This window comes from Equus przewalskii, chromosome 30, assembly GCF_037783145.1.
Source record: "Equus przewalskii isolate Varuska chromosome 30, EquPr2, whole genome shotgun sequence".
NCBI lineage: Eukaryota > Metazoa > Chordata > Mammalia > Perissodactyla > Equidae > Equus > Equus przewalskii.
This window is the reverse complement of record NC_091860.1, coordinates 20,262,478-20,288,363: the sequence shown is the minus strand read 5'-3', so window position 1 is coordinate 20,288,363 and position 25,886 is coordinate 20,262,478. Positions and strand designations below refer to the sequence as shown.

At 45.1% G+C, this 25,886-nt stretch overlaps 1 long non-coding RNA gene across 1 annotated transcript; it reads left to right on the top strand.

Annotated features, from left to right (window-relative positions):
* The first annotated feature begins 54 nt into the window (after positions 1 to 54).
* LOC139080481 (uncharacterized) lies at positions 55 to 24,282 on the top strand. Its single transcript, XR_011535017.1, has 7 exons — positions 55 to 473; positions 5,800 to 5,948; positions 6,289 to 6,410; positions 10,266 to 11,994; positions 12,760 to 12,887; positions 14,852 to 14,971; positions 22,380 to 24,282. It is a non-coding gene; the product is annotated as an uncharacterized lncRNA (long non-coding RNA).
* The last annotated feature ends 1,604 nt before the right edge of the window (positions 24,283 to 25,886 follow it).

Here is a 25,886-nt window from a genome sequence, read left to right as displayed (position 1 = left end):
CAATGACGGTTGCCAAACTTCTTTTACTTTCTACCTCGTTCTTTTTTAACAAAGGTCTCTTTGGTTTGTTCACTGATCCGCTGTATCCAAGGTGTCATTTTCATGGGGAGAACGGGAAGAAAGAAAGGGCAGGTGGATTTGCCACGTTTTCTTTGTTTACCTTAGCTTGTAAGCAAAGTGCAGGAAACCACAGACTGATCAGGTAGCTCTGGGAAGAAGTGATTTGGCAGAGTGCTGAACAGTACCTCGGGCAGCTGCTCTTCCACCTGGGCTCCATTCCTCCTTGGTTGTGCATCAGTCACCACAGTGAAACACCGCCACCTCTGGGACTGTCAGAAAACCCACTGCCTCCATCAGCCTTGAGACTCAGGACTCTGTGGGGACAATGGTTGACACCCAACTGCCAGCAAAGTCGTTGTACCCACCCAATGCTACCACATAAAGGACGTCTGTAGCCCTGGCTTGGAGCTTAGGTAAGTGACCCCGGTGCACCTGTCTGTAACTTGATTGGCGGTTATTGAGTTTATGGAGTGGAGCAAAGTCATGTGAAGGTAGTAAATGGATAAGAAGCAACTTTGGAATTCGGCACAAAGAATCTTAGGCATTGAAACTAGCCGGAGGCTGGTGTTTTCACAGGAACACCACCTGGGTATGCCTAGGAATAAAGATCTTGGTGTTAGGAGAGAGGCTGGAGAGAGATGCTGCGGCCAGATGCTAAAGTTCTGTAGGTTCTTGGAAGTTAATACTACTCTATCTCTAGGTCTCACTTATTAGGATATAGATATCCTTGGGACATCCTGGTTTTTTCAATCTGTTAGGATACTCTCCAGAACATTATCTTCCCACCTAGCAGATTATCAAATAGAAAGCCTTTCATTCCATAATTAGATATGAGGATAAATAAGTAAATTCTATGCTAAGGATGCCAAGCTTAATAAGACCAGGTATCAGCCCTCATCTCAAGGGAACGGTGTGATAAGAGGTCACGCTGGGCGCTGTAGAGAAAGGGCAAGACATGAGAGGCTGTGAACACAAGAATGCAGTCCCACTTGTGTCACACAGGTATAATTCTCATAAATTATACAGTTAAAATGTCGCATGGATTTTCCGGAAGGTTTTTGTAGGGAGAAAGATTTTTCTTTGGGACATCATTAATTGAGTCTATTCTAAAAGCTTATCTTTTCATGAAAGGGCACCACTGTCCGACAGTCCAAGTCACTCAGTGAATTCCAGTTCAATCAGACGCTGGTTGAACACAGAGTGGGCTCCTCCTGCCAGCTAATCAGCACTTGTACGCAAACTGTAGAGCTCTCTGATGTGGAACTTTAAAAGTCCCGTGGATCAACTACAAAGTGAATTAGTGCGTCACGGTTAGTGCACTATAATAAAATAATAATGTTTTACATCTGTGTTCATTGTCTATGGCTGCTGTAACAAATAACCACAAACTCAGTGGCTTAAAACAAAGCAATTTATTATCTTACGGTTCTGGAGGTCAGAGGTATGAAAGGAGTCTTAGAGGGCTAAAATCCAGTGTTGGCAGGGCTGCATTCCTTCCAGAAGCTGCAGAGAAGAGTCTGCTTTCTTACCTTTTTCAGCTTCTAGAGGCTGCTCACATTCTTTGGCTCGTGGCCCCGCCCCTCCATCTTCAGATTGCATGACTTCCATCTCTGCTTCCACCCTCATATCTCTTTTTTTCTGACGTTGACTTCTTGCCTCCCTCTTTTTTTTATGCGGTAAAATACATATGACATAAACATTATCATTTAGCCATTTTTTAAGGTGTGCAATTCAGCGGCGTTAATTACATTCACAATGTAGTGCAACCCTCACGATTTCCAGACATCATCACCCAAACAGAAACTCTGTACCCAGAAAGTGATAACTCCCAGTGTCCTCCTCCTCCCAGCTGATGATAACCTTAAATCTACTTGCTGCCTCTATGGATTTGCCTATTCTAGATATTACGTGTAAATTGAGTCACGCAAGTGTATTTGTCATTTTGCGTTTGGCTGCTTCACTTAGCATGATGTTTTCAAGCTTCATCCATGTGGTAGCATATTCTACAATGTTCCTTTTATGGCTGAATAATATTCCACTGAGTGGATGTACCACATTTTGTTTATCTATTTATCTGTGGATGGACACTTGGGTTGTTTCCATTTTTGGCTATTGTGACTAATGCTGCAAAAATATTAGAGTACAAGTATTTGTTTAAGTTTTTGTTTTCAGTTCTTTTGGGTATATTCCCAGGAGTGGAATTGTGGGGTTATGTGGTAATTCTATGTTTAGCCTGGAGAAACTATTTTCTTGCCAAACTGTTTTCCACAGTTGCCGCATCGTTTTCTGTTCCCACCAGTAGTGCACATAGGTTCCAATTTCTCCATGTGCTTGCCAACATTGGTTATTGTCCATCTTTGTGATTATAGATACCCTGGTGAGTGTGAAGTGTGTCTCACTGTGGTTTTGATTTCCCTAATTACTGATGATGTTGAGCATCCTTTCGTGTGCTTTTGGGCATTTGCATACCTTCTTTGGACAAACGTCTATTCAAGTCCTTTGCTCATTTTTTTGATTGGGTTGTTTGTCTTTTTTTTAAAGTTCATCAATCGATTTTTTTTTAAGGTATGTGCGTTTTTTTTCTTTGGTGAGGAAGATTGGCCCTGAGCTAACGTCTGTTACCAATCTTCCTCTTTTTATTTTTTTCCTTCCCAAAGCCCCAGTACATAGTTGTATATCCTAGTTGTAAGTCACTCTAGTTCTTCTGTGTGGGACGCTGCCACAGCTTGGCTTGATGAGCAGTGTGTAGGTCCATGCCCAGGAACCAAACCAGCAAACCCCAGGCTGCCAAAGTGGAGTGCACAAACTTAGCCACTAGGCCACGGGGTCGGCACTGGGTTGTTTGTCTTTTTGTCATTGAGTTGTAGGAGTTCATTATATATTCTGGATATTAACCCCTTATCAGACATTTGATTTGAGACATTTTCTCCCATTCTTGGATTGTCTCTTCACTCCTTGATAGTGTCCTTTGATGCATGCAAGTTTTGCCTCCCTCCTATAACAACACTTGTGATTACACCCAATAACCCAGGATAATCTCCCCACCTCAAGATCCTTAATTTAATCACACCTGTATAGTGTGTCCCTTTTACCATGTAAGGTAACATATTCACAGGTTCGACGATAGGATGTGGACATCTTTGTGGGAGCTGTTAGTCTGTCTACCACAATCTGTTTCAAAAAATCTCTACAAGGTCAGAAATTGTGAATGTGAGTTTACGCAAGAAGGTGAAAGCAAGTGACTTTGAAAGCAAGCAGCCCCGTGTGTGCAGTGTTCACTGAGGGCCTCTGCCCTGAGTCCTTCCTTTCACCCTGCTGCGGATGTCCTGTGTTGGGTTGCATCACTTCTCTGTTCGTGCTTAAAATGGGTCTAATTGTCCTTCCTATTTTCCTCCTATGGTCTTAAGAGTGAGAGAAGAATAGACCCAGCTTGGGGCTTTTTGTCATCTGCAAGAACCAGAAGTCCCAAATATAAAAGCCATTTTAGGGAATATCAAGAAAACAGGAGCACAGTGAACGCATGAATACAAGCCAATAAATACGGTTTATGTTTGAATCTGGATCAGAAGGAAAACTAACAAACCAATGAAAATTAATGAGACCGTGTCTCTGGAAAACTTTGAGCTCTTCAGAGCGAAAGGGCTTCATGAATGCAAGCATTTCCACGTCCCTTCCTCACCTTTTTTTCTCTGTTAACAGCCATATTACCTTTTTACTCCCTGTACCCATTACAGCACCCACCTTGTAATTATTGGAAGCAATAATTGTGCTAGGGTGGGAAGGTGAGCAGATGCCCTGGTGAGAATTTAGGACCAAATGTTGGATTAGCACCAGGGGAAGGCCTGACAGATTGTTTGCTGACCCACAAAGTCACGGAACCTGAAAAGACAACTATTTTCCTGTGCTCCAAAAGCCTTGAAAAAAATGTGTGTGCCTTGGACATAGCAATTCCACTTACAGGAACCTAGCCTAAAGAAATCATCAGAAACACAGGCTAGGTTATATGCCAGATGTTTGTCGGCCTTATTTGTATTGTTGGAAACTGGAAACAACCTAAATGTCCAACCATGGGAAATGGTTAAGTCAATCACGGCATGAAACACCATGCAATATTATGCAGCCATTCAACATGTCAATGAATAGTTTTTAATGATGTTAGGAAATGAGAATGGTAAAAAGAAAGACTGATTTCCATGTAAAGGGTGGTCTCAACCACATAAAATACCGATGGATAGAAAAAACAAGAAGAAGGGAATACACCAAATTTACCACTAGTCGTTTCCGCTCGGTGGAATGTGGGATGATGCGAATTCCAGAAGGCTGAGTGGAGGCTGTGTTCTCCTGCTCACTATTTTTCTACTTGCTGTGGATGATGGTAACACGTTGCGGTTGTTTCTTGTGTTTTGTTTGTTTGTTTTTGTGGGAGTTTTTTGATATCTCCTTGCATTGGGGTTGGATGGGAGAGCTGACGTATTAAAAAAAATCTAGGAGAAAACCATAGTTAATGAATCCCCAGATTTGAATGACTGTAGGTGTTGTTTTAGAAATTTCGTTTAAAAGCAGTGAGAATAAAAATGAAGACGACAAAGCAATCTAGATTCTCTGCCTCCCTTGTGAAAAATTTAGCTATTTCCAATAAGTTAAACGAAGCATTTTTGATGGGCCCTATGCTAATGCTGTGTTTAGAAGAACCCCCTCAGTCATTTGCATGCTATTTTGGGCTGAATTGTGTCCCCCCGAATTCGTATGTTGAAACCCGGACCCCCAGTACCTCGGAATGTGACTATATTTGGAGCGAAGGGCCTTTAAAGAGGTAATTTAGGTAAAATCAGGTCATATGGATGGACCCTGATGCAATACAACCGGTGTCCTTATAAGAAGAGGGGATTAGGACACAGACCCTGCTACAGGCTGAATGTTTGTGTGTCCCCTAAAATTTATATGTTAAATCCTAACCTCCCAGGTGATGGTGTTAGGAGGTGGGGCCTTTGAGAGGTGATGCGGTCATGAGGGTGGAGCCCCATGAATAGGATTAGTGTCCTGATAAAAGAGACCAGGGGGCTGGCCCTGTGGCGCAGCAGTTAAGTGCGCACGTTCCGCTTCGGCAGCCTGGGGTTCACTGGTTTGGATCCCGGATGTGGACATGGCACCGCTTGGCAGGCCATGCTGTGGTAGGCGTCCCATGTATAAAGTAGAGAAAGATGGGCATGGATGTTAGCTCAGGGCCCATCTTCCTCAGCAAAAAGAGGAGGATTAGCAGCAGATGTTAGCTCAGTGCTAATCTTCCTCAAAAAAAAAAGAGAGAGACGGGGCCGGCCCGGTGGCGCAGCGGTTAAGTTCGCACGTTCCGCTTCGGCAGCCTGGGGTTCACTGGTTCGGATCCCGGGTGCGGACATGGCACTGCTTGGCAGCCATGCTGTGGTAGGCGTCCCACGTATAAACTAGAGGAAGATGGGCATGCATGTTAGCTCAGGGCCAGGCTTCCTCAGCAAAAAGAGGAGGACTGGCAGTAGTTAGCTGAGGGCTAATCTTCCTCCAAAAAAAAAAAAAAAGAGAGAGAGCTCCCTTGCCCCTTCCACCATGCGAGGACACAGAGAAAAGATGGCCGTCTATGAACCAGGAAGCAGGCCCTCACCAGCCACCAAATCTTGTCTTGATCTTAGACTTCCAGCCTCCAGAACAGTGAGAAATAAACCTGTGCTCTTTACAAGCCACCTAATTTATGATATTTTATTATAGCCACCCAAACGGACTAAGACAGACACACACAGAGGGAAGACCGTGTGAGGACACAGCGAGAAGGCAGCCACCTGCGAGCCACCGAGAGAGGCCTCAGAAGAAACCAACTGTGCCCCCACCTTGATCTTGGACTTTCAGCCTCCAGAACGGTGAGAAAATACACTTCTGCTGTTTAAGCCCCTATCTGTGGTATATTGTTATGGAAGCCCTGCAAGCTAATACACATACATGTACATTAAAATGCATTTGTGTCCGTTTTTGAGGATCCCAGACACCTCAAGACATCCGTAGTTGTGGAGCGATTAGGGTTAGGAAGACGGGTGTGTGATGTGTGATGGGGCAGGCGGTGGGTGGAGAGCTGCACCTTCTTAAAGCTCTGTACCAGAAAGAGATGCTGATTGTTTTTTAAACTAGAGCTTAGAGTAAATTGCCCTCCTGGGAGTGGGGACCAGAGAAGGGCACTCTCTTTCCATCCTCTTCTTTTTGTAGGAGTGTGACAAGAGAAGGGCTCAGGAATCATGAGGGGCCTCCAACATGCCCACCTGGAGCATGCTACCCAGCTCCTGTAACTGGGGTCAAAGGCCTTCCCACCACAAAAGGGGGCCCAAGAGGTAAGGAATCCTTCAAATGCAATGGTGACTGGTCAAGTTAAATTCCGTCTTGGGGGTGAGCGGGGCGGGGTCCACACCTAACAGGAGTTTTAGGAAGCGGGGCTGCCCGCTCACACACTGTGGGACTTCCTGGGGCTGAGGGAGTCATTCCCACTCGGGGATTCGGCCACCTTCTGCCCTCGCCAGAAATCGAAGGCCACTCCTGCTCTTTCAAGTGACTAGGCCCCGAGCTAGCAAGGCCTTTCGCATCCTTGTCGTCTGCCCCCTTTCTTTTTTTCTCCCATCTCAGCGCCCCAGGCCTGCCAGAGCCAGAACTGGCAGTGCCTTCCTGACAGTCTGGGATGTGTCTCTGGACAAGGGACTTCGGATCTCCAAGCTGAATCCACACGAGCGGTTTGCACCATCCCTTCCGCCAGCCCGCTCCAACTTTGCTTTGTAAATTAAACTTCCCACTTGCTTGTCCAACCACCGCCTTTTCCTCAGCTGCAGGCCTGGAGTTTCCACAGCTTTGGCATGGCTTCTGTCTGAGAGGTTTAATTGATAACGTAAGGAAGGAACCCAAAAATAGCACAGTAACTGCCCCCTCCAACGCCAGGGAGCCTCCAGTGTACTCCCCAGGTCCTGGAACTGGAGGCTGCCCTGCTGGCCTGTATCCTCCTAAGGGCCAGGAGAGGGGCCCCTGGTGATCCTGGCCTGTGCACACACAGCAGGAGACCCCCTGGGATGTATTTCCTGGGGGTGTCTCTGGTCACAGTGCGATGTTTTCAGAGATGATAAAACGACCTGTCACCCGAGCCGTCCTTCCCCTCGCTCTCCCCGCTCCTGCTGCACCAGGCCCTGTGCTGGGAAGTGGGGTTAGAATATGGTGAAAGGCCAGGACCTAGCTGCCTGTGGGCTGTAAATTCAGCCTTTAATTTAGCAGATTAGTTTTTTACTGTGAAGCATGTATTCTTGCGGCACACGACATAATCTCTGTTGACAAGTAGTACAGTATGTTAAAAAAAAGCTTGGGCTCTGGAACCTGATGGCTTGAGTCTAAATCCTAGCCTGGCCAGTTAGAAGCTGTGTGAGCTTAGACCCATTACTTAACATCTCTGGTCACTAGTTTCCTTGTTTATAAAATGTTATTGATAATGTCGTACCTACCTTAGAGATTCTAAGAGTTAGATGAGTTTTAAACAAGGAAAGCACTTAGAACAGTGCTGGGCATATAGGAAATGTTCAATAAATAATAAGTTCTTTCTTTTTTTTATTGCCATAAAATATACATCACATAAAATTCACCATTTTAACCATTTTTAAGTGTACAGTTCAATGTCACTAAGCACTTTCACATTATTGTGAAATCATCATCACCATCCATCTCCAGAACTTTTTCATCTTCCTGAATTGGAACTCTATCCCCACTAAGCACTAACTCCCCATTCGCCTCTCCTCCCAGCCTCTGATAACCACCATTCTATGAATTTGACAATTCTAGGTTCCTCGTAGAAGTGGAATCATACAATATTGGTAGGATTTGTGACTGGCTCATTTCTCTCAGTATAATGTCCACATGCTGTAGCATGTGTCAGAATTTCCTTCATTTTTTTATGGCTGAATAATATTCCATGGTATGGATATGTCACATTTTATTTATCTGTTCATCTGTCAATAGACACTTGGGTTGCTTCCACCTTTGGGCTATTGTGAATAATGTTGCTATGAACATGGGGGCACAAATATCTGTTCAAGGCCCTGCTTTCACTTCTTTTGGGTGGATACCCACAAGTGGAATTGCTGGATCACATGGTAATTCCATGTTTAATTTTTTGAGGAACGATTATACTGTTTTCCACAGCAACTTCACCATCATTCTCATGGTTTTAAACACTAGCTACAGCCTGACGAATTGCAACTTTATACCTTTTCTGAGCTGTAGATAGATGTACACAACTGTCTACTTGATCTTGTTGATTGCCTGTCTCATACGCATTTTGAGATTAAACGTGTCCCAAACTGTACCTTTTACCCCACCCCAGCCCTGCCCTGTTTTGGTAGATGGCACTAAATAAGCGTCTGGTTGCTCAAGCTGGAAACCTTCAAGCAAGGCCAGCTACATAATTTGCCAGGCCCAGTGGAAAATGAAGATGCGGAGCTCCAGCCAGGAGTAGGGAAGTCAGTGTCCCCTTCCCACAGGTCTGTAAGCCCCATCCCGTAGTGGATGGGCCACCCCAAAGGGATTGCAGTCTCCATGCTGGGATGTACTCAGCACCTGGATCCAGGGTGGCCAAGAGCCCTCCACCGAGGTCACTGCCAGCCTGGGATGGGGATGGCTCTTGCTCCGGTCACACATCCACGAAGCTGGCCCCACTTTCAGCGAATCCTTGATTCCTCTCTTTCCCTCACCCTCCACATTCACTTCCGCAGCAAGAACTGTGAGTTCTACCTCTGAAATCAATCTCAATTCATGACTTCTCTGTCTGTGCTGCCATTCCCTCCATCCACGCTGCCATCACCTCGCTCTACTATAAAAACCGCCACCCAGCCTCTTTCACTCACACGTGCCCCTCCCACCGCATTCTACGCAAGAGCCAGAGGAACTGTTTCCAAAAATAAAGCTGTCCATGTTTACTGCCCAGTTTGAAAACATTCGTGGGCTCCTCACGACACTTAGAATAAAATGCCAGCTCCTTGCCATGGCATACCAGAGTGTGCACCATCTGGCCCCTACCCACTTCCCTGACTTACTTCAGAGCCCTGCCCTCTCTTCTCTTCTTCTCTGGTGCAACGTCCTGCTTTCTACATCTAGAGAATGCCAATCCTGCCATGGCCTCAGGGCAGAGTTTCTCAACCTCGGCACCATTGACGTTTGGATAATTCTTTGCGTAGGGGATTATCCTGTGTGGTGTAGGATGTTTAGCAGCATCCCTCTAACCATTGGATGCCAGTAGCACCGCCCCCCCATCACCACATTGAAACCACCGAAATGTCTCAGACGTTGCTAAACGTTCACAGGAGGCAGACCACTCCCTATTCTTGAGAACACTTCCTCGCAGCCTTAAGGCACTGGTTCTGCCCTCTGGCTAGACACCCTCACCACCTTCTCACTTCTAGCACTTACTTGTCCTCCAGTTACCAATTGCAATGTCACCTTCTTAAAGAGGCCTTCCCTGACCAGCCAATACAAAGTGGCCACTCAGTCACACTCACTCTATTTTACCTCTACGGGATAAACACTCAACAGTCTCTGCTCTCTCTTTGGTTTAATCATTTATTTGATTATTTTCTACTCTCCTCCTCCCCCTCAGGATGCACGCTCCATGAGGGTGGTAATTTCCATAGTTTTGTTGAGTGCTCGGTTCCTGACACCTAGAATGGAACCTGGCACCTAGGAGGCGCTCGGCCCACATTTGCTGAATGAATGAGTTCCCAACACCTTGAAACTCGTATGTTACTTGTTTCTGTACTTGTTAGGCCATTTTCGTGTATTTCTGGTTCTTCCTCTTTCCTTTCTTGTGGCCTCTACTTTCCCTTCTTAGCCCCATTTCTGTTCTCGATTGTCTCGTTTCTCTCTCTTCAACGTATCACAGGTGGTGTTTTCCTACATTAATTTGATTTAGCGTCTTTTGTAACAGAAACACAGGGTAGACAAACACAACATGGATAACGTTTTGGTGAAGTTGAACTTAAGCAGCAGGACTGATGGTCAGGGGTTTCTGGACTACACATAGCAGGGGCATCTCCCAGAAGAGTGGGCCCGGGAATCGACTGGAACCAGAGGGAACAGCCCTGCTGGGAATCCAGGAGGACCTCTCTCTCTGTCCTTTGTCTTTCCTTCACTCTGAGGGTTGGCTTCTTTCTTTCTTGTTACAGACCAGTCCCCTATGCCTCTCAGTTCATCTGGTGAAAAATATGGCTGCCATCAACACCTCCGTAGGCTTTATTGAAGAAATCAAGCAAATTGAGCTAAGTTGTCTTTATCTCAAACTCAAGAGGATTGAGAAGATTCCTTGGCTGGACTTGGGGAGGAAGTGCTCCTTATTGAATGTCTACCATGTGCCAGGTGCCCTCTAGGTCATGGGGATACAGTAGAGAGCAGAACAGACAATCCTGCTGTCATGGATCAGACATTCTATGATATGGCACTGACTATATGTTTATTACTAAGCACCTATCGAGAACCAGGCCCCAACTTTGTACCAAGGACACAACACTGAGCAAAAAGCACAGACGTCATTGCATATGGTGATAAATGAGTTCATTTAGTCAATAGTCTAGATTGCTATAAGAACATACAGCGAGGGGACTTGAGCTGGTTTGAGGGGCTGGGAAAAAATTTTTTTAATATGAATTAAGTGAAATTTATTTTTTAGAACTGTTTTAGATTTACAGAGAAATTATGAAGATAGTGTAAAGAGTTCCCGATATACCCCACACTCAGTTTCCCCTGCTATTAACATCTTATGTTACTGTGGTACATTTGCCACAAGTAAGGAACCAATATTGATATATTGTTATTAACTGAAGTCCATACTTGGTTCAGGTTTCCTTAGTTTGTACCTAATGTTCTTTGTGTGCTCCAGGATCCCACGTTGTTCTCCTCATGTCTGTGTAGGCTCAACCTTGGCTGTGAAAGTTTCTTAGACTGTCCTTGTTTTTGATGACCTTGACAGTTTTGAGGAGTACAGGTGAGGTAGATTGTAGAATGTACCTCTGCTGGAATTTTCCTCATGATTAGACTGAGGTTATGACTTCTGGGCAGAAGACCCCAGAGGTAGAGTACCATTTTCATCACATCATATCAAGGGTATGTGCTATCAACTTGACCTGTCACTGTGGATGTTGACCTTGACCGCCTGGCTGACGTAGCTTCTGTCAGATTTCTCCATACTTCCCGTTTCCTTCTTTGTACTGTAGTGCAGCCCACATTCAAGGGTGGGGTGGGGGTGTTATACGCACCTCCTTGACAGTTTGTTTCATTTCTCATAGCTTTATTGAGGTATAATTTACATACCGCAAAAATCACTCGTTTTAAGTGAACAGGTTGATGAGTTTAGTAAAATTCTACAGATGTGCCTGAGGGAACTGGTTTTTTGAGCTGACATCCAAAGGATGAGGAGGATTGAAGTGGGCAAGGGAAGGGAAGACTGTTCCAGGCAGAGGTAAAGCCACCCACAAACCCCTCAGGGGAACGTCGTGCATTCAAGGACCTTGGGTTAATCCCGGATCCCCTAAAAAAAAAGGCAGAACATGTCACCATCCTCCATTTAATATGCTTCATAGATATTTTCTTCAAATCATTTTAAAGTCCACAGCATTTTATGGCCTAACTGCATTAACTCCAGTTCTGTGAAACAATTGTCTGTCTAGAACAACTCATCCCCTGGAGGTTTATCCAAGGTTTTACTGCAACAATAAGTAAATATTAGGATAGTAAAATTCAGAATGATCCCTGAGGGGGAATAAAATTGTGGTAAAATTTCCTCCCTTTTCAGGTCTCGTTTAAACAAAAATGAAAGTGGGTGTACCATTTCCTTCCTGATAAGCCCTTGATTTATTTCCCTTTGGAACAAACACACCACAGCAAAGTGAGGATGAGAAGGTAATTCAGAGGCAGAAGAAGGGAAGGAACTATACTCAGAAATATGTCCTCATGCAAAGTTAGCATCTGAAAAGATCCAGTTAGCAGAAACACTGAAACGCTATTTCCAGGTGTGAAGTATCCAAGAGGCTCTCAGGACCCCTGTGGGACATTTCCTGGCATGTATGAGCACCATATGTGTCAGGACAGGCAGGGCTGGGCTGCAGTAACAAAGAAACCCCTTATTCTCAGTGGCTGAATACAACAGGTCCTTGTCTGATGTAGAGCAGGTGGCTCTCCTTGGCGGCTCTCCTCCAATAATTGATTCAGGGATCTAGGCTCCACCCATCTTGCAATGGTGTCATCTTAATCACGTGGCCTCAAAGTTTGCCACCAAATAGGAAGAGAGAGTGTGGGTGATGACATAGGGGATTGTATGTGCCAGGACTGGTAGTGGTATATTACATCACTTCTGCCCACATCCCTTTGGTCAAGACCCGGTTATATAAACCCAAACTAAATGGAAAGGAGGCTGGGAAATGTAGTCTTCTTGTGTGTGCAGGAGGAAGAAAATAAAATGGGATTTGGTGACTGTATAGTATTGTTTTTGCCCCAAGACCTTAATCTTTTTAATTTGATGCTTTTCAAATTGTAAAATAATACATGCTCACTGTCACAAGTGAAACATAGGTGTAAAACAGTGAAAGTAATTATGTTCCCCACTTTTGGTCACCTCTCACTTCTCCTTCCCTGTGTAACCTGCCACACCTCTTTCCTTGTTCGTAGGACTGTATTCCATGTATATATATGACTCAGGGGAATTTGACTCTGGAAGACATTTCTGAACTGGAGGTTTTCATACTAATGCTGCTAGAGTTGTTGAGAAACACCTGAATGAAATGTTCATCTAAGAGGTACCTCATGTTGACAGAGTAGTGATGGAATTTACTGGAATTTAAAATTCAGTGCTTTTGTTTATTTTTTTCTTAGCTTCCTACAGGTCTTTGGCACTCACTTCTGCCTCTGGGATGCTTTTCTGGGCTCCCTTGTCACTGTTAGAGGCTCGCCTCTTGATGGTGGAATCAGCAGGAGTTGTGTCATCAGAAAGATCTGGGTTCAAATCCTGGCTCTGCCTCCTGCAATCTCTGTGACTTTAGACAAGTAATAAACTGTTCCAAGCATTATGGAAGCATAGCTACCTCATATTTGAAACAGAGATCTAGTACCTATCACTTGTTGTATTTGCATTCTACAAGATAAAGTCTACTCTTAAATCTCCCAGGTTGCTGGATATCTATGCCATCTTAATGTCCACAACTAGAGATCAAGGCAACTAATCCTTAAAATGTGTACAGTGTGACCGAGAAGCTGGGGTAAACTCTACAAAACAAAGTACTGTAAGATGAGGAGGAAAGAAAGAGAAAATAGAGACTTGAAAATATTCGTGGGTCAAAGAGGATTTGGGGTACTCATTTAGGAATGAGAGAAGATGTATAGGGAAATGAAGATTAGGAGATGTAGAAGTTATTAGAAACATGTTGAGACTGATCAGGCCATTGTGCTACCAATTTTCCTCTTCATTAGTTATGCATAGGTCCCATCAACAGGGGCAGAGTCCTGCTGTGACAGACCTTCTTTGTTAATGATCCAGTGGAACAAAAGATTCAGTGAAGCCCAGAGGTGTCCCCAGAGGAAGGGATTAGGCCTGCTCAGTGCTTTAAGGTTGTTTTATAACTAATGTAGCAGTGGTCTAAAAGCAGCGGAACACAATGTGGGGCAAGCATCAAATTTTACCAACGTTGAGAAGGTGGTGGGAAGAAACATCAACAACCAAAAAATTAAAAATGGAAAGATCTTATTGAGGAGCTCAGCAAAACGAAGAAAAAGGGCAGGGACCCAAACGTGAAAACTTGGATATTGACACAATGTCCAAAAGAAAAAAATTTGAAGAAGTTTCATCAGTAAGTTTTCGGTCAGAAAACCCAGAAGCCACTTTAGGTCTTTCAAACAGAGAGGGATTTAATACAGGGAATTGAGTCGTAAAGCTGGTGGAAGGGCTGGGAGAACAAAAAGGCGGAAGGTGGTGTTACCCAGAGATCAGAAGTGCAGGAAGCTGCAGACCTGTCTCATATGGTTAAATTCTGGATGTTGAAAGCTGTTCATCATATGATGTTTTCAGAACACCTCTGGAGCTTTTCTGGTCTTTGCACCTCCCATTAGTATGGGTTAGATTAGACTCTCAAGGCCTAGGTTTATGGCCTGTACAACATGCAATGCCCTGTAGGTGTTCAAGGCTATGACAATGGAAATGTAGTAATGGACAAGCTATGAGAACAGGTCCATGGTGTCTACAAACTTTGGTCTAAAAACTTTTGGTCTAAAAACAGCTGGGCTGGTAAGAGTCACTCACTTGGTTTTGCCCTTATCTGATTCAGGCCAGGGTTGTGTCTGCAAGGTGTGATTGGTTGACATTTGCATAAGCCAAGGCCCCTTCCTCTTAGTTGTGTACATTTCACAGGGAGGTTAGATCTGTGCTCTAGGTGGTGAGTCTTATGTACTTAACAGCCAATCTGACGGCAGAGTTGGTCAACATTTTCATGAACTGTTTGGGTTCCATGAGTTTTTGAAAGAAAGCAATTTGGGAGGAGCATAATGGGGACTTTGTGGAAAGGTGTAGTGAGGGGAACGTTGTGGTTTCTAGAGCACCGTGGTGTTCTCTCTCAGGGGCTTGGAGTGCTGCAGCTTGTCCCTCAGGTTCCTCCAACTTCTCACCCCTCTGGGTTGTCCTTTGTGCCCTTGGGTCTGCCCTCCCAGCACTGTCATTCCAGGCGTTGGCTGGATTAGCTGCTCTCATATGCCGGCTTCTTTCTGCCCACAGTGTCCATCGTTGTGTGCACAAGTGGTGTTAACAAGGGAGCTCAAACATGCCGCAGTGGAAGTAGCCATTGATAACAGCTCTCTAGGAGAGTCCGTGGTTACTGTGACAAGGTACTAAATGGTAAGTTTTCTATTCTTAAGCCCTGCTTGCTGCTCTGGAGCAGGCTGATGGGCATTTTCACAGTGATGTGTGTCTCTTCTTTGGTACTCACTCTTTGTCTAAGTTGGGAGATTTTGTACCAAAAAACAAGTGGTCTACCAAATCCTATCCCTAAGAACTTTCCTATCTCCCTAAAGTAGGGTCAAGTTCTCCAGCCTGAGAAGCTTGTTCCGAACTTGTCATGGTACCCTACCTGTTCTGCCATCTCCCCGCAGTAGGCACTGGGCTATTGTAAACAAATTACCTAGTAGGGCTCTCCCCCACCCCCATCCTGTCTGTCCCCACATTAGGTCCCTCCTTCACTCTCTGCCACTGCTAAAGCTTGTGCAGCAGGAAGGGACTTACTACAAGTGTCTGCTAACACCATCCCCCAACCCCAACCTGCCCAAGGAAGGTGATATAACAGGCAGCTTCTTCTTCTTTTTTTAAAAATTAATTACTTAATTAACATTTTTATTGAGGTAACACTGGTTTATGACATATAAATTTCAAGCGTACATCATTATATTTCGATTTCTGTGTAGACTGTATCATGTTTCCCACCCAAAGTCTAATTACCATCCATCACCATACATATGTGCTCAGTCACCCCTTTCGCCCTCCCCCCTCCCCCCTTCCCCTCTGGTAACCACCAATCTAATCTCTGTATCTATGTGTTTGTTTGTTGTTGTTGTTCTTGTCTTCTATTTATGAGTGAGATCATATGGTACTTGATTTTCTCCCTCTGACTTATTTTGCTTAGCATAATAACCTCAAGGTCCATCCATGTTGTTGCAAATGGCAAGACTCAATATTTTTTATGGCTGAGTAGTATTCCATTGTGTATATATACCACATCTTCTTTGTCCATTTGTCCCTTGATGGGTACTTCGTTTGTTTCCAAGTCTTGGCTATTATGAATAATGCCACAAAGAACATAGGGGTGCATAAATCTTTATGCATTCATGTTTTCATGCTCTTTGGATGAATGCCAAGCAGTGGAATAGCTGGATTGTATGGTAGTTCTATTCTTAATTTTTTGAGGAATCTCTATACTGTTTTCCATAGTGGCTGCACCAGTTTGCACTCCCACCAGCAGTGTGTGAGAGTTCCCTTTTCTCCACATCCTCTCCAACACTTATTTCTTGTCCTGTTAATTATAACCATTTTGACGGGCATGAGGTGATATCTGATTGTAGTTTTGATTTGCATTTCCCTAATAATTAGTGATGTTGAACATCTTTTCATGTGCCTATTGACCATCTGCGTATTTTCTTTGGAAAAATGTCTGTTCAGATCTTTTGCCCATTTTTTAATTTGGCTTTTAGTTTTTTCATTGTTGAGATGTATGAGTTATTTAAATATTCTGGAGGTTAACCCCTTATCAGATATATGCTTTGCAAATATCCACTCCCAATTGTTAAGTTGTCTTTTAGTCTTGTTCATGGTTTCCTTTGCTGTGCAGAAGCTTTTTAGTTTGATGTAGTCCCATTTGTTTATTTTTTCTACTGTTTCCTTTGCCCAGTCAGACATGGTACTTCAAAATATGAAGCTAAGACCATTGTTGAAGAGCATCTTGCCTATGTTTTTTCCTAGAAGTTTTATGGTTTCAGGTCTTACATTCAACTTTAATCCATTTTGAGTTAATTTTTGTATAGAGTATAAGATAATGGTCTACCTTCATTTTTTGCATGTGGCTGTCCAGTTTTCCCAACACCATTTTTTGAAGAGACTTTCCTTTCTCCATTGTATGTTCTTGGCTCCTTGTTGAAAATTAGCTGTCCATAGTTGTTTAGGTTTATTTCTGGGCTCTCGATTCTGTTCCATTGATCCTTGTGTCTATTTTTGTGCTAGTACCATGCTGTTTTGGTTACTATAGCTTTGTAGTATATTTTGAAATCAGGGAGTGTGATACCTCCAGCTTTGTCCTTTTTTCTCAGGATTCTTTTGACTATTTGGGGTCTTTTGCTATTCCATATAAATTTGGGGAGTCTTCATTCTATTTCTATGAAAAACGTTGCTGTAACTTTGATAGGGATTGCATTGAATCTGTAGATTGCTTTATGAAGTATGGACATCTTAAATATGTTAATTCTTCCAATCCAAGAACATGGAATATCTTTCTATTTTTTTTGTGTCATCTTCAATTTCTTTTAACAACGCTTTATAGTTTTCAGTGTACAGATCTTTCACTTCTTTGGTTAAGTTTATTCCTAGGTATTTTATTCCTTTTGTTGTAATTGTAAATGGGATAGTATTCCTAATTTCTCTTTCTGGTACGTCATTGTTAGTGTATAGAAACACAACTGATTTGTGTGTGTGTGTGAGGAAGATTTGGCCCATGATGACTGAGACAGCTATGGGCTCACCCTCTTCTTCACTTTTATGTCACATTCTTGCTTCTAGGGAAAGTGGAGACTAAGAACCACTTTCAACTTGAATTTGTTTGAAAATGGAGCTTTCTGCAGCAAACAAGCTGGATCTCTGCTTTTTAAATCTGGATCTCTGGATGTTGTTGGGGAGGAAATACTTTTTCTCTATCCTCTTAGGTTCAGTGCTTGGGGGCCTGCAAATTTAACCAACAAAAGATAGATTAACAGGAGGAAAGGAATACAAATTTTATTAATATTTTACTGCACAGGAGTTCACAGCAAAGAAGGGAAACTCAAAGAGATGGTTAGACTTGACTCAGGAGCTTATATACCATCTTTAACCAAGGAAAGGAGGTTTGGGCTTCAAGGGATGATAAATTATGGGGAAGTGACTAGGATATGTATGGGGAGAGCTAATGGAAGATAAGGGGTATTTTAGTAAGGTCTGTTTATGCAGACTCATCTCGATAACAGCTCGGTCTTGGTGGTGAGTCGCTCTCCTCTTCCTAGTCCAGGAGAGGCAGACACCTTCACAAAGGGAAATTTATGCCCTGACTTAGGCAGAAAAGAGGAGGGAAGAGAACTCTTCCTGCATTTTGTCGATTCTCAGTTGCCTTCAGTTTAAAATAATCCTCATGTCAAAGTGGCATATTTTGGGGTGGCATATTGTGATCCCCTTCAACTTGATCTCTAGAAGGCTGGGCAGCCAGATGTCCTTAGAAGGAGTTTGTCACTCATAATGATTACTTGACTTGTCAGCGCTGTGCTTCCTTACCTCAAAGGTGCTTCTTGTGTCCTGGTGCCACCCCATGCAGCCTGTGAGGGACAGAGCCCAGGGCTTGGAAGCTCTGAGGTGGCCTGAGCCTCCCCAGCATAGCCACTTTCAAGTCCAGCGCCCAGTGGTGAAATGGCCCACCAGCACGGCACAGGAGAGCCCCCAGAGGGACACTTCCAGAGTATGGCATCAGTCTGCTAAGTGAGGAGGCCTGTTAAAGGCTTAGACACAACCTGCCAAACCGGTTTGTAAACCAGCTCCAGCTCCCTTGGGGTGAGGGTTGTGTGTCTGGATGAACGCAAATCTGGATTCTCAGACAGTTCTCTCGATGTTTGGTTTTCTTTTAAGTTAACAAGGGCTTTCGCTTTCCTTCCCTTTTTATCTGTTTTGCAGCTGGTTCTGAGACATGCCCCAGCCCAGTCTATTTATCTTGTGAGCTTCAGAAGGCGCACACCCCCTCTCCTCACACGGCTCCCTCCCCGGGAGATTGCATCTTGCCTCTGTAATGGGGTTTTGACTGGCCTTTTGTATAATGCTAGGCCACAATGGGACAAGAATCTTCTCCTCTTATTTTTATCAGGCGCTTTTATTTCCTGAGCTGTTTTTTAAGTGTGCCTGTTTCTGATTTTGCTCCTGGCGGGGAAAGGGGCCCGGGATTCAGCGAGAAGATTAGATGCCCTTGCGCATCAATTGGTCTTTAAAAGAAAGAAGCAAAAGTTGATCACATGCTGAAGCTCAGGGCCAATGCAGAGCTGCCTCCCAAGAGGCCAATCAATTTCAATTAAGGAGATTAAAAGCCCCGAGCACAGAAAGGCCTGGTCACGCGTTTCTGAATGCCTTGCTCCTCCAGCAGCCTGGAAGCAGGCAGTGGGCCTCAGAAGCGCTGGATGGTGTCCTCTGGGCCAATGTCAAGACAGCAGCGAGGGAGCGGATGCAAAAGGAGAAGCCAGCTGGAGGGGCTTAGTGATTCTCCACTGGCGTTTGGGTCAGGACTGACCTGTCAGTGTTCTGAACCCCATTCAGACCCAACTCTCTGGGCCAACCCAACCCAACCCAAACTTCCCAAGGGTGAAGCCGCCGCTGGCTCCTGGCAGCTGCCTCTGCCCTGCTCTTTAGGTGGAAGGCAAGCTTTCCGTGGCTCCTGCGGGGAGAGCTGGTTCTCCTGGCCTCCTGGTCCCTCCTCCTCTGGGCATCACAGAGGCTCTGCATCTGCCACCCTCCTCACTGAAGTCTAGGTTCCCACCTTCCCTCACTCGTCTGGCATCCTAGTGCCCACACCACCAGGGGTAAGGGCAGAGGCCAGAGCAGGAGGCTTGGTGGAGGAGAAGGGCTTTGACATCACACAAGCCCAGGGCTGAGCCACCTCTTCTGCGCTCTGCATTGGCCCAGTCAGTATGTGACCAACCTGTGCTTATTTCTTTTTAAGACCAGTTGATGGGCCAGGGCCTCCAATCTGCACCCAGGCATCCAGGTGAGCCTCATCTTCCACGTTAACAAAAGGAAGCTAGCTGTTACACGGCTGGTGGGACTGCAAACTGTGCAGCCGCCGTGGAACACAGGACGGAGATTGCTCAAAAAATTAAAAACAGAAATACCATGTGATCCAGCTATCCCACTACTGGGTATTTATCCAAAGAATATGAGGTCAATAATTCAAAAAGTTACAAGCACCCCTATGTTCATCGTAACATTATTCACAATAGCCAAGATGTGGAAGCAACTGAAGTGCCCATCAATGGATGAATGCCTAAAGAAGATGTGGTATATATATATACAATGGAATACTACTCAGCCATAAAAAAGACAAAATCATGCCCTTTGTGATAACATGGATGGACTTTGAGGGTATTATGCTAAGCAAAATAAGTCAGACAGAGAAAGACAAATACCATGTGATCTCACTCATATGTGGAAGATAAACATGTAGATATGGAGAACAGATTGGTGGTTACCAGAGGGGAAGGGGGTGCGGGTAGGGCAAAAGGGGCAAATGGGCATGGACAAAAACTAGACTATTGGTGGTGAGCATGATGCAATCTAAACAGAACCTGAAATGTAATGATGTACACGTGAAATTTACACAATGTTATAAGCTAATATGACCTCAATAAAATTAAAAAAAAAAAGGAGCTAATTCCTGCCTCACAGGGGTTGCCAGGCTCACAGCAGGGACTGAATGTATGTAAAGTGCCTGATGTCCCCTAGCCACCCCACTCTGTGGGGCCATTCCCATTACAGTGACACTGGGCAGACAAGGGAGGCAGGGACAAAAATTACTCTCAGCTCTCCAGACCTGGTGATTTTTGTTTAGAAACCAATAAATCAACAATATTGAGAGGATTCCACAAGCCTGCTTTGTCCACTGTAAATGCTGTGTAAATATGGAGGATGTGTCTCGGGATGGCACAGGAGAACCGGGCCATAGGAGGAGGGGGATGCAGGGATGGAGGGGAGGGGACTGAGTCAGCTGGACCCCAGGCAGGACAGGATGGAGGAGGGAAGGGCACTCCAGGAGGTGGGTAGCATGGGGCTGACGGAAACCACAAGAGTTGGGCAGGAAAGAGAAGTGGGCCGGGCGGAAGCCAGATCCAGCTTTGTGGACAGAAGCACCTGCAAAGACAAACGCAGACTTCCCTGGCAAACTCCAGGAGGCTGAAGCCACCATCTTTTGGCCCATCAGGGAGAGGTCCTCTCAAGGGATCGGCTGTTCATCACGGGGTCGCTTCCTTTTCTCTGCTGCTTGTCTTCCAGCTACTTTCCTATTAACAGGGTGGCCTGGAGAATGAAGGGGCAGGGGGAGGCTCGTTTCAGGCCATCTGGCTGCTTGTTTGGTTACCTAAAAGACAGGAGCGCCTGCTGGTAAAAGTGACTGCATCAAGAAGTTTGGGGTCATAGAGCTCCAAAACCTTGTGGGGTGCCAGGTCAGGGCAGTTCATGGCCTTGCCCACGGTCCCCTTAGTTAATGGCAGGGCAGGTCTCCTTTTGTCCTGCTACACCCCCAGTATCCCGGAGCTGCCTTCATCCCTGACCTCTCTCTCCCAAGATATTGAGAAATGAATGACCTAAGCTGCAGGCTTAGGTTTGTTGGGAAGAGCTGGGATGGCTGTTCATAACCTTTTAAAGCATCTGGACTTTTTTCCAAAACAAAAACAAGTCTCGTGCAGATTGCATTATATAGAAAGGGCATTTTTCTTGATAAAAATCAATTTTACAATTGAAGGGGGGAAACTATTGCTCTGTGGAACTTTCTGGTTGCTAAAGAGGGATAGAAGAGATTCCAACGGGAATCCTTGCCTCAAGGGGGGACCAGCATTATGAGAGGGAAGGGATCATGAGCCCCAGCCCTGCCTTTCTGAGATAGAAACCTGTGGGGTGTCTGGGCGCAAGGAGGCATGAGGGCAGGTGGGCAGAAGGTAGCCCCCACGTCAGGCAGTAGGAAGGGAACGGGGTGTGATGTGCCCTGGGACCTGCCTTCCAACATGGCACCTTGTATGGGCTGGTTTGTGTCCTGGGGAAATGGCTTTGTCATTATGTCATGGGAGCCCACGCAAATTTTGATGAAGACCCCAGGCAGAAATGCTGCCAGTGGTGGTAGCCCAGATGGCAGGAGGCTCTGTCACAGCCATGGCGCCTTGGGTCTCAGGAGCAGAGCCCGGGTGTCAGCCAGCTCGGGCCATTATAACAGAAAACCACAGCCTAGGGAGCTTCAACAACAGGCATTTCTTTCTCGCAGCTCTGGAGGCTGGAAGTCCAAGATCAAGATGTGGGTAGATTTGTTTCCTGGTGAGGGCTCTTCCTGGCTTGCAGATGGCTGCCTTCTTGCCGTGTCCTCACCTGGCAGAGAGAGAGAGCTCTGGGGTCTCTTCCTCTTATAGGGACACCAATCCCATCCTAGAGGCCTCACCCTCATGCCCTCCTCTAAACCTAATTTCCTCCCAAAGGCCCCACCTCCACATCCCATCACATTGGGGTTATGGCTTCAGCATGTGCATTTCAGGGAGGACACATTCAGTCCGTAACACGTGGCGTCTGTGCCTCTCCACCATCTTTCTGTCTCCTCAGTTATGCTGGCCTCTGGGTAGCGCTTCTCAAACTCTCCATGGTGTAGGACTAGTTTCCTGATTTGTGATGAGGTATGATGTATGACAAGAAAAATGAAATTATTGTATAAAAAAGATGTGTGAAATACAAGCTTATTTCTTTGTCTTTCTTTCTTTGTTTCTTTTTTTTTTTTTTGAGGAAGATTAGCCCTGAGCTAACATCTGCCACCAATCCTCCTGTTTTCGCTAAGGAAGACCGGCCCTGAGCTAACATCCGTGCCCATCTTCCTCTACTTTACATGTGGGATGCCTACCACAGCACAGCTTGACAAGTGGTGTGTAGGATCCAGACTGGCAAACCCTGGGCCACCAGAGCGGAGCATGTGAACTTAACCGCTGTGCCACCTGGCCAGCCCCTCATTTCTTTATTATTAGTTTCCACTGACAACACTGCTGTTAAATTGGTGTGGATGCTTCTGAATGCTCACTCTCACCTCTGTGTTCATCTCATTGTGGAGCAGTGACCAAGCCTTTGAGCGGTGCTGTTCTAGAGCCCCATGGAAAGCAGTCTGTCAGCCACTCCAGCAATGGGACTCTGAAGCTTCCAGAGACTAAATGTCGTGAGCACTAGCTCGGCTAGGTCCTCGCTGGGCCTTTTCACCGTTGTTATCTTGGGAGGGAGGTGGCTAAGCCCAAGACTCCCAGCCGTGAGGAGGATGGCAACCTGGCTGCCTTTCTCTCAACAGGATCATAGCATTCTGCAGTGGCAAGAGCTCAGACCTTAAGGTCAGAGACTAGAAGGCAAATCTACTCCTCTACCTGCGAGCTGTGTGAATTTGGGGTGAGCTCTTAACCTGTCTGTGCCTCAGTTTCTCCAACCAGCAAATGGAGATGGTAACACCTTCCCTCAGGGAGTTGTGAAGATTAAATGAGACCGTGCCTGGTGAACCCTTAGCGTGGTGGCTCGTTACTGTTTCTCCTTCTTCAGAGAAACAGTTAGGGCCCCAGCGAAGAGGCAGGACTGCTCCCCGGGGGAGAGGGCAGTGTGGCTGCATGCTTTACGAGAACAAAGGGCCCCTCTTAACAGAGAACAGAAGGTCTGGGTGGGCGCCACCTCTGGGGATCTGGACCAAAGAAGGTTTCCCGGGAGAAACTTTCCTCAGCACGAGAACTGGAGAGAGAAAGCTGGGATGTCAACTCAACCTCATCCATTGACCAGAAGGCTAATTCCAAATCTTTCATGAAGAGTTGCTGGGGAAGGAAGCCCTGACCAGAGAGGAGACTGCAGTGCTGGATTCACCCTGTTTCCCTGTGGAATCTAAGATGAACATGGGGCACGTAAGCCCCAAACAGCTGGTATGTCTGTCGTTTCTGGGTCCAGCACAGTGAGGCTCAAAGGCTCAGTCTTGGGGCATCGAGCTGGATGTCAGGAGACCTGTGTCTCTGACTCATTGTGGATAAAGTGGCAGAAAAGGCCTCTGTATGAGTTTGCTGGGGTTGCTGTTATGAAGTCCCACAGACTGGGTGGCTTAAATGACAGAAATTTATTTTCTCAACGTTCTGGTGGCTAGAAGTCCAAGCTCAAGGTGTGGGCAGGGTTGGTTCCTCCTGGCAGCTGTGAGGGAGGGCTCTGTCCCAGGCCTCTCTCCTTGGCTTGTGCACGGCCTTCTTCTCCCTGTGTCTTCACATCGTCTTCCCCCTGTGCATGTCTGTGTCCAAATGTCCCCTTCTTATGAGGACACCAGTGGTATTGGATCAGGGCCCACTCTAACGGCCTCATTTTAACTTGAGTACCTCTTTAAAGACTCTGTCTCCAAATACAGTCACATTCTGAGGTACTGGTGGTTAGGGCTTCAGCATATGAATTCTAGGGGGGCCCATTCAGCCTCTAACAGCCCTTTACCCAACTGGCCCCCATTTCAACAGCAGTGAAGTCAGGGGTGAGCCTGCAATCCCCTAGATTTCTCCTGATTTTAAGCAGATTAAGGCTCAGCCTAGAACCGTGGATCAACCTTCCAAATGTAGCTGAATGTGTGTTAGGCCATGTAATCTTTCCAGGTTAAAATTTATTTATAAAGCACAGATAATAAACACAAATCTATCTCCCTAGGTGTTCTGAGCCTTAAGTTATGTTTGCAGCAATGATGCATTACAAAACCAAACACATCCTTCTTTAGGACAGATGACCCAGAGGCAAATCAGCCCCTATCACGACAGAAAACAGGCCTTCAAACCAAGAGAAGACAAGATTGTAATGCTTTCCTAACAACGGTGCTTTATTGATGCAATGCAAGGAAAACTACATTAGATTCTATTGATTCTCTTTGAGATCTAATAATATGCTTTATTCAGATCTTATTCACATCTACTTGCTCCACAGGTCTTTCTCAGGAGCTGAAATTGGCCAATGACAAGCAGAATTGGTCCCACTGTCCCTTGAAATCAGAGAAGCAGACATGTTTTACAACACAAAAGATACCAGCTTTCTTTGGGAAGCAAGGTATAGTTGGAAAAAAATATCTCACTTCTAAACAAATTTGAAAGCACGCCTAACTTCAGATTTATTTGATTATAAAATCTTTCTCGAGGCTAATCAGTTTTAGAAACCATTCCTATTGGCAGCAATGAGCCAATAAAAAATCCAGAAGGAGAGAGATATCACCACAACTCAGAGAAACAATGTCATTCATTTTTTTAAAAAGCATTGAATTAATGTTTACTCCGCTGAGTCAAATTATTTATACATATGCTATAGGTTTTGCATCCGGAGAATTTGTTAGCATTCAGAGTGTGATAAATTGCAGCTGACTTACTTGTGCAAAATCATCTTGAGGAAGATTTTTTTTCCAGTGGGAAAATATGTGGATGACACATGATGGGCCTTATCGAATGTTCTTCAGGTGTACATCCAGAAAAGCTCAGGAGAAGGGAGAGATGAGGTTTTAGATGTCACAATGAGGGTTAAGAATTTTGGCTTTGGGGCAGTGTTATAATGCTCATCAAGTCACTTCACCTCTGAACACTATTTTCTTCATTTCTAGAATAGGTTCCAAGGTCAAGGTTTTCTGTAAATATTCAATGGGATAACGCATGCAGAGAGTTCTACATGAGCCCTCCCAGACTAAGAATCCAATAGATGCCAGATTTATAGCACTATTCTAACAGAAAATCTTAGCATGTTTATATTTCATCTGAGGAAAAAATCACAAAAAGGATTAAATTTGTTGGAAAAAAAGTAAGTCTTCAGCTCCTTTAGCACATGTGCTCTCTGTCCATTCTAAGAAGTGATGTTAACGAATTAACAAGTACTAGTGAGCACGTGGAGAAACCGGAACCCTCATACGTTGCTGGTGGGAAAGGATAATGGTGCTGACCTTTTCGAAAACTGTTTTCCAAACAGAACCTTCTTCAAAAGTTAAACATAGAGTTACTATATGGCCCAGCAACTCCACTTCTAGGTATATACCCAACAGAACTGAAAACGTGTCCACACGAAAACTTGTACATCAATGTTCATTGCAGCATTGGGCACAATAGCCAAAAGGTGGAGACAACTCAAGTGTCCATTAACTAATGAACGGATGGACAAAATGTGGTGGAGCCATACAATGGAACGTTATTTGGCAACAAGCAGCAGTGAGGTACTGACACATGCTCCAACATGGACAAAGCTTGAAAACATCATCCTATGTGAAAGAAACCAGTCACAA